The following is a 9,344-nucleotide window of genomic DNA, read 5'->3' on the forward strand; positions in this document are numbered from 1 at the left end:
AAGAGAAAATAAATACCTGCATTGTGCATGTGCATTTTGACAGCTTGCATGTTGATTTAGGAAAAAGTGCATTAGTGTGTGCTCTATGATCTGTGTGAAAAGATGATGTCTTTCTTTTCCCTCAGTAGTTAAGATTTTCATAAGTTGAAAAGATTGAAAAGCTTGCTTCTCATCTTTAGACTGCATTTAGGAGTTGTACCATACATCTCGTGGTGATTCATAAAGGCAAACTGCTAAACAAGATCAACCTAAAATGAATTGAATTTACATAACAACGCTTTGAAACATAACGCAAACACATAGATGTCTAAGCTAGAGACGTGTTCCGGCGTCGTTAAACGTGATATCTTAGCGTTGAGTGGTTGGGTGATTCCTCCACGGTGAAGCGATAAGTATCAATACGGACTTGTGCTCCCACGTACCGTCGCGTATATATTGGGAGACCCCTATAGGAACAAAGCCTTTACCCATAGGAAGCCGTGTCGGCCGCCCTACTAATCGCAATGCAGTGAACACAGCATTCACGAAGATCGACCACCCGTACCGTAAAACGTATTCTGTGGTTTTGCGAAAAGTTTGGCACACCCTCTGCCTAGAACTCCAGAGTAGTTTCTTTTGGCCTTTTTCAAACTCTATAACTAAAAAAGTCCATCCGAGCATTTGTCACTTCGGGCTCGTTAAAACATCGAAGGAGACTAGAGTCATCTTTAGCTTTTTCTCGACTCTTAAAAAGTGAAAAAGCAAGTTGTGTCTAAAGCGTCGTTATAAAATTTATTTTAAACGGAACATAATCACCTCCTATTCCTACGTTGATCTGTAGGTCGAGAACATGGAACGCACCAACCAAGGAATTCCACATGATGGAAATCCTAGTCCTTTCTCCTCTTGGGGAGAAGTTGGTGCGCCCCACATGGCCACATTGTCGCTTCCAGGACTGACAATTGGCCTGCCAATTTGGCTATTCTCAACCAATGTAGTTCAGAACACCATGGTTCCTGAACAGTCGAGTCAACAGTTAGATCAGTCTAGAGCTTCCCACCAGCCTTCTACTTCCTATAACTCTTCCTCCAATCCTTCATCTTCGCAAGGTAGAGCCGGCAAAAGCCAAGCTCCCATGGAGAAGAAGGAGAAGAAGAAGAGAGAGAAGAAGAAGAAGGAGCCTAAGGCGACTGGGGGCAAGCAAAAGACATCTGACAAAAATCCACACACAGCACAGACCGGGCCTAAATCGCCATGTGTCATATGTAGAGGAGACCACTTCCATAGAGATTGTCCCTGTATTCCCTGGATACTAAGGGACTGGTCCCCTCGTTTGCACAGTTCGGGAGCATCAACCTCTGATAGCCATGTTGAATGCTTACCGTCAACCAGCGAAAGTGAAGGTTCAAGACAAAGAGGGGGAGCAAGATCCCCCTGCAGACTGTGTAAAGGCGATCACGCCATCCACCGTTGTCCCTTCTTAGATGAAGCGAAGAGAGTTTTGGAAGATCGTCCGGTTTCGCCGTTGAGACTTCCTCCTGGATACAAAAAACTCGTGCCAAGTCCTTCGTTGGTTGAAAATACAGTTGGCCTGCTCAAGTGGTCGGCTGAAACGTCAGTCATTGGAAATGAACCTACTGAATCCAGACCGGACGAAAGTCCAAAGGTCGAAACGGCAGTTGACCCGGTTCTCCCCTCAGAAGTTTCATCTTCAAATGACACTGTCACTGAAGTCATCTTCAAATGACACCCTCACTGAAGAGAATAAGGATGACACCATCCAGATTCTTTTCATCAACACAGACTCTGATGAGCGTCAGGGCAATGCACCCATTCCTTTATCGCAGGAAGGAACATCGTCAGGGTCATATCCGGCCGTATATTCGGTCCCACCACCAAGCAACCTGGTTGTATCCTTTGATTGGAACCAACTAGGCAGACCCCGGTTACCAGCCAGTATACCATTCAGAATCATAGTCCAAATATACAGAATGGTAATGGCTGGCACTATCATTGATGAAGGGGCATCTGTGAGTATCCTTTCCTCTATTGCTTGGAAAGCACTGGGTTCCCCGGCGCTTTTGCCTGAGATAAGAAATCTCTCGGGTTTCGATAAAGGAACCAGTCGACCATTAGGGATCCTCCCCAATGTGCCTGTTACATTGAAAGGGAAGACCGTTCAAATGAACGTGATGGTCGTTCAAGAACCTTTGGATTATAACCTACTCCTTGGACGAGACTATATATATTGCATGGGAGCAATAGTCTCCTCACTCTTTAGAGTAATGTGTTTTCCACACGAAGGAAGGATGGTCAAGCTCGTAGACCAACTTTCATTTCCGGGATCACGCATCGCAAATAGTCACCTACCAACCCTGAATGGTCTATTCAATCAAGAAATGTCTCCACCCCCAGTCCTCCTTCCTGATGAGTGCGAGTGATTCGGAAAGATGGGACTGGAACCCAGGGGGCATGCATCCTGGTCTGCGTTGGGCAGAGAAAACTTTGGGTATAAGGTAGAATTTCCGCGAGAGAATATGACTAGTCCGTACCCCATCCGTGGATGGAAGGGGGGTTGTTCTAGAATAGGATTCTTTTGTCAAAGTTACGTGTTTGGCACCAGTCATTCACCCTTGTCTATTTCGGTAGGCATTGCCGAGGAAGTGTTTTGTTTGAAAGATTAACGAGACAATCTTTGGGTAGCTGGAAAGAGGTAAGCCTCCCTCAATAATACAAATGTTTTGTCTTTGAGTACTGTTCTTCTCTTGTCGCAAGTAGCTGCTCTCTTGTCGCAAGTAGTTGTTCTCTTGCGATCCTGCGAATAATCTGTTAAAAGTTGGGCTAACGAGATGACAAGTATCGTATAGACCCGTTAAAAATAACGAGAAGACAAGTATCGTTAACATTAGACTAGCAAGACGACAAGTAGCTGTGAACACCCAAAGAAAAGCAGAGGTGGGAGAGAGGAGGGGCAACCTTGAAATTGTATTTTATACCTGGGGGCATGCAAACCTTTTGGAGTGCAAGCTAAGAGCGGTTATTTATCTGTTTTTGGGATTAACCGTTTCCGAACTTGCATAAAGAAAGGATATCGAGTAAAGCTTAGTGAAGATGAAACTCCTTAAAAAATAGAGATCTCACAGGGGACATTTCTTATCTTATGACTGGTATTATCGAGCATTTTTAGCATAAAGTTCATGCTCGTTAAAAAATAAACGCAAGATCCGAGCAGTTTTAACGCGGTCTTCATGCTCGTTAAAAAATAAATATAAGCAGTGAGCAATGTTTCCTCCAGAGTTTAAGCTCATTTTTAAATAAAAAATGAACCTATCCCGGTAAATAACCACTGTGATCGTAAATTTTATCAGCCATAAAAAGCCTTGGTCGTGTTTTGCACCTGCCACCTCCACTTTCATTTGGTCGATCGTTCACCTCCATATGATTGTTTACCTATTTTGAGGAACAGCTGCGAAGAGTGATTTCACCTAGCCATCCTTGTGACACTGTCGTGATTGGAAAATTCCAACCTGTACCTGGAATCTGTTGTTATCCTTGTTTATACCTGGAATGATAATTTTCACCAAAATTATCAGTCTACCATTAGACGATCGTCTGTTCTATGTACCAAAATGAATTTATAAAGCTGAGCATGGGAATGCCCGCCTCAGCTAGATCATGAAAGCAGTATGAAAAATAATATATTGTATTGTATTTTATTATAGGTCACCTCTCAGCGATTGAATGAACTTCGGATCCTCCTGATAAAGAATTTCACCCGATAAACAACCTCATACTTTAAGGGGCAACTGTTATAGACATTTTTGTGCCTTACAGCATGAAGCATGAAACGTCCATAATCTAAGGGATCCAAAGTCCCTAAACATGTTGTTCCTACCCCTAGAGGAACAAGGTCAGCAAACCACATCACTGAATAAAAGTTCTCCACCTGAAAACACTCAAAAACAAGGCAATTCTGGATCATGTCAACTGCTCCACTGTCTACCTGCGTTGAATGTCAACTGCAAAGAAGGCTACCTGCGCTGGGCGAGTTTGGACATGTGGCATAGTCATTCCTCAAGGTGTCAATGCCCAGGTAGTTTCCAAAATGACACTTGGATCAGGGAATTCGACTGGTGATGAGTAAGAGGTTCTAGATCTCCAAGTGGAAGCAAGAACCTCCAAGTGGACTCAAGAACTGAAGAATAACTGAAGTGAGAGAGGACACTAGTCAGCTTCATGCCAGTCTCAAGCTGACTCATCCTTTCTCCAAAACTCCTATATATAGATCTCTCTCATGAGGTCTAGGGAGGCTGGAATCTTGTGAATGTAAAGAATTGCTGTTGGTTTGGGTTTAGAACTATTGGGTGATTTGCTTTGAAGGAGGTGAAGAGGAGATTTCTTTCTGCTGGGAAGGTGATGCTGGATTGGGCCTCTTATGGTTGTATCACTTCCTGAACTTTACTTCTTCCATTAATAAAGCATTTGAGGTTCTTCTATATGCATGTGTCTCAATGATGTATTGTTATACTTGTGTATTTGATTTATTCTAATCCTTGAATCAATTATGAATGTATGCTTCTTGTAGTTTCCCTCTCTTGCCATTTTGCAGGATCTTGGTGTAGCTGGGCCAGTTAAAGAGCAAGGAGCTGGGAGCAAGCAGCAAGGAGAGAAGATTGGATCAACCATTAGCGAAAGACATCGGTTAGTGGATCTCTTTCTCCCCTATTTTACTTTCATAAAGAAGAAATCTTAGATAGCTTTGCTTTGATTGTTGCTGAGGTACCATATTCTCTAGACCTATCTACCCAAACGCTTGATGAGCGTTGATTTGGGTTCGCCTCCCATGCTTGAAACATTGATTGCTACAATATTTCTAAATGGCTTGGGGGCAAGACAATTGCACGATCCATGTCGACCTTCGTGGAAGATATCATGTTGCAGGTTACTACAAAATTGTCCATCCCAAAGGCAGGCGTTGTTATCAGCAATTGGTGGGGTTGATCCTAGAGATTCCAATCTTGTATCCTTTGATCACAAAGGATACGATCCTCAGTTACCAGCTCAACTAGCTTTCCTTATTCAAGTGAAAGCCCTCAACAAAACTGTTCACAGAACTATTATTGACGAGGGAGCATCTACATGTATTATGTCGATGAGTTGCTGGAAAACATTAGGATCTCCAACCTTGTCGCGATCTTCGACAACATTAAAAGCTTTCGACGGAAGGACTTATACCCCGTACGGTATCCTTAATAACTTGAAGGTTGAACTAGGAGGAAAAACAGTAGAAATTGATGTTGAGGTCATCGATGGAAATCTTGACTACAACATCCTACTGGGAAGACCATGGATTTATGCCGTGGCAGCTGTCGTGTCAACTTATTTTAGGAAGATCGCATTCCCGTTTGAAGGAGGGATTACGGTCGTCGACCAACAGAACTTCCTCCCTAATGGTTCACAAGTTACATGAAGCATTCCCATGATCCATGAGAGCAACCATTCACTTCAAGATATCGGAGTAGGATTATTGAAGGACCCCACACTGATGGGAACTTTCACGCTACCACCTCCTATTTATATAGGAAATGTACCGTTTGTAGCAACCTGCAACATGATATCTTCCACGAAGGTCGACATGGATCGTGCAATTGTCTTGCCCCCAATCCATTTAGAAATATTGTAGCAATCATTGTTTCAAGCATGGGAGGCGAACCCAAATCAACGCTCGTCAAGCGTTTGGGTAGATAGGTCTAGAGAATATGGTACCTCATTAGATCCTTGGTCGAAAGTACATGGGACTGACGAAGGAATCTTACAATCAATGTTGATTGAGGGGGCACCATGGAATGATCACCACCATCGTTCCCTTCTTCCGAATGTGAAGAAGATACTCAAAGTGACCTTTATCACCCTTCAGTTTTTGAATTCCTAACAAATACTGTAAATACGGTGGATTCCGAGCGAAACTTATCCAATATTGAAGAGACTATAGCCATAAATATCTCGACTAAAACAAATGTTGTAGAGAATATTTATGTCGGCAAAGGTTGTTCCCCTTCAGAACTGGAAATATATAACGCTCTATTTCGCGAATTCAGAGATGTCTTTGCTTGGTCATATGATGAAATGCCAAGCATCGACTCGAGTATCGTTGAACATGAAATTAAAATGTATCCTGATGTCAAACCAGTAAGACAACGGCTTCGGCAGGTGCACCCCAAGAAAGCCGCTGCCATTAAGGCAGAAGTTGAAAAACTTCTCCATGCTGGATTCATCTACCTGGTTCCTCTAACCGATTGGGTATCGAATATTTTCCCTGTTATGAAGAAACAAGGGACGATTAGAGTGTGTGTCGATTATAGGGATGTAAACCAAGCTTGTCCGAAGGACAACTACCCTACACCCTTCATCGACCAGATAATTGATGAATGCACCGGATGTGAAATCTTTTCATTTATGGATGGATTTTCCGGGTATAATCAAATAAATATCCGCCCGCAGGACCAGTCAAAGACTGCATTTATTTGTCCGTGGGGCACATTCGCTTATCGAAAATTACCCTTTGGTTTAAAGAACGCAGGGGCGACGTTTCAGAGGGCAATGAATTATGCCTTCCATGACATCAAGAACATTGTTCAACCTTATCTCGATGACCTTCCGGCTCATTCGCGAAAGCGGACTGATCATCCGCAGCATTTAAGAGCGATATTTCTACGTTGCCGACACTACAAGATAAGACTCAATCCGCACAAATGTGTGTTTTGCGTCAGTTCTGGTCGTTTACTTGGCTTTGTAGTCTCTAAGGATGGGATTCGTCTCGACCCCTGCAAGGTTCAGGCAATCATTAATTTGCCTCCACCTTCGAATTTGCTTCAGATTCAGAAACTCCAAGGGAAAGTGAACTTTCTGAGGAGGTTCATTCCAAATTACGCAGAACTTGCTAAAGGTTATACTCGTCTTTTGAAAAAGGATGTACCTTTCGTCTGGGACCAGGTGGCGCAAGCTTCCTTTGATGCTCTGAAAGATTGTTTAGTAAAAGCATCATTAATGTACGCCGCGGACTATCAAAGAGATTTTAACCTGTATCTGGCTGCAGCAGATACGACCATTGCAATGGTTTTAGTTCAAGAGGTCGATGGAGTTGAACATCCTATCTATTTTTTAAGTAAAAACTTAAATGATACAGAAAGTAAATATTCTTATGTTGAAAAACTAGCGCTTGCAGCTGTTCAAGCGATTCAAAGGTTTCGACATTATGTCCTCTTTCGGAAAACTACCATCTTGTCAGATTGCAACCCCATGACTTATATACTGTCGCGACAGTTGCTGGGGGGCAAATATTCAAAATGGATAGCGATCCTTAAAGAGTTTGATCTGGAATTTGTAAAATCCAAATCAAAGAAAGCTCTAGTTTTCGCAGAATTATTATGCGATCTCCCATCGTCGTCCAACGATGAAACATCAGAAGAGTCAATCGTGGACGAAAGTTTGTTTCTGATATCTACAAGCGATGAGTGGTATGGAGATATCATAGTTTATCTCCAAACCCAAAAGTTGAGGCCAAACACCTCTCACTCCGAACAAAAACGTATACGATACCAAGCAAAAGACTACATGATCGTCGGTGATACACTTTACCGTCGTGGTATCGATACAGTTCTGAGGAGGTGCCTTACCCATGAGGAGGCCGAAAAAGCCCTGAATGAATGTCATTCAGGCGCGTGTGGGGGGCATCAATCTGGATATGCAACAGCACAAAAAATCTTACGAGCAGGATACTTCTGGCCAACCATGTTCAAAGATTGCATAACCGCAGTCAGAAGTTGCCATGCTTGTCAAATTTTTGATAGCAAAACCAGACGACCACCCGCACCTTTACAGCCGATAGTTGTTGTTGGGCCCTTCGCCAAGTGGGGCATCAATTTCATGCAATGTAACCCCACCTCGACCGGGGGGCATGGGTATATTATAGTCGCTGTTGACTATTTTACCAAATGGGCCGAGGCGATGCCTACATTGGATAACACTGGTGAAACAGCTGCCCTTTTCTTTTTCAATCATGTAGTCGCCAGGTTCGGCGTACCACAGGCTATAGTTACAGATCATGGATCGCATTTCCGCAATCACATGATGGTCGAATTAGCTGCCAAGCTAGGGCTATCTCACGACAGCTCTACCCCGTATTATCCGCAAGCCAATGGACAAGTTGAAGCAATCAACAAGGTCCTGAAGCGTATGTTGCAAAGGATGATCGGAGTTCATAAAAGAAGGTGGCACCTAATCCTATACTCAGCTTTTTGGGCTTACCGAACGTCGGTAAAGAACGCGACCGGGTTCACACCTTTTCAACTGGTGTATGGCCTGGAAGCAGTCTTGCCGATCCAGTACGAAATTTCGTCGCTTAAACTCGCAATTGATCTCCTCCCCGGAACTTCAGAAGAAGAGGCTCGTTTCTTGGAATTAATCCAATTGGATGAAACCTGTCATGATGCCGCTTTGGCTAACGAAGCCCATAAGAAACGAGTCAAGGCTCAGTTCGACAAAAGTGTCAAACCCCGTGTCTTCTCAGAAGGTGATTTGGTCTTGCTTTATGACCAAGAATCCGATAAATTGGGAGCAGGTAAATTCAAATCCTTATGGATGGGCCCCTATATTGTTAAAAGGGTGTTAGCAAAAGGAGCCTACGAGTTAATGAATTATGATGGAATTCCACTGGCGCAGCCCCGTAACGGGTTGTACCTCAAGCGTTACTATGCTTAAATAGTAACCTGCATGCTTTTGTTGTATTTTGTTTTCGCTAAAGTATTTGTTCTGGTCGAGTGATCCACCTTTTTCATTTGTTGCAGATGTCGAACCTTCTGGAGACATGTGTCGGATATGCCGACGGGGCGAGTCGTAGTTCGCGGAACCTATCCTCCGCAGCCTGGGCCATTTTTGATCCAAACGGCGAGTTAGTAAGTTTCAGAGGTGTATGTATTGGGCAATCAACGAATAACATCGCTGAGTATGGCGCGTTGATAGAACTACTCTCTGATGCCATCACTCGTGGCATATGCCGACTAATTGTCAGGCTAGACTCACAGCTCGTAATACTACAACTCAATGGTATATATTCCGTTCGCAATCCATCTATTTATCGCATGTTCCTAAGGGTTAAGATTTTGGAAAGACAATTTGATTCAATTCAATACCAGCATATTTCCAGAAACTTAAACACATTAACCGACTCATTAGCAAATTATGTGTTAGATAGACATTTGCGACATCTATAAAAGAGACAAATCATCAATGACTGTACATATGGATCATATAACTCAACCAGAATAAAACTCGAAAATCAAAATATATATAAGTTGTTTATGGTT

This window comes from Pinus tabuliformis, chromosome J (assembly GCF_031772625.1).
Source record: "Pinus tabuliformis cultivar Carrire ecotype Pingquan chromosome J, CPIR1, whole genome shotgun sequence".
In the NCBI taxonomy this organism is placed as follows: domain Eukaryota; kingdom Viridiplantae; phylum Streptophyta; class Pinopsida; order Pinales; family Pinaceae; genus Pinus; species Pinus tabuliformis.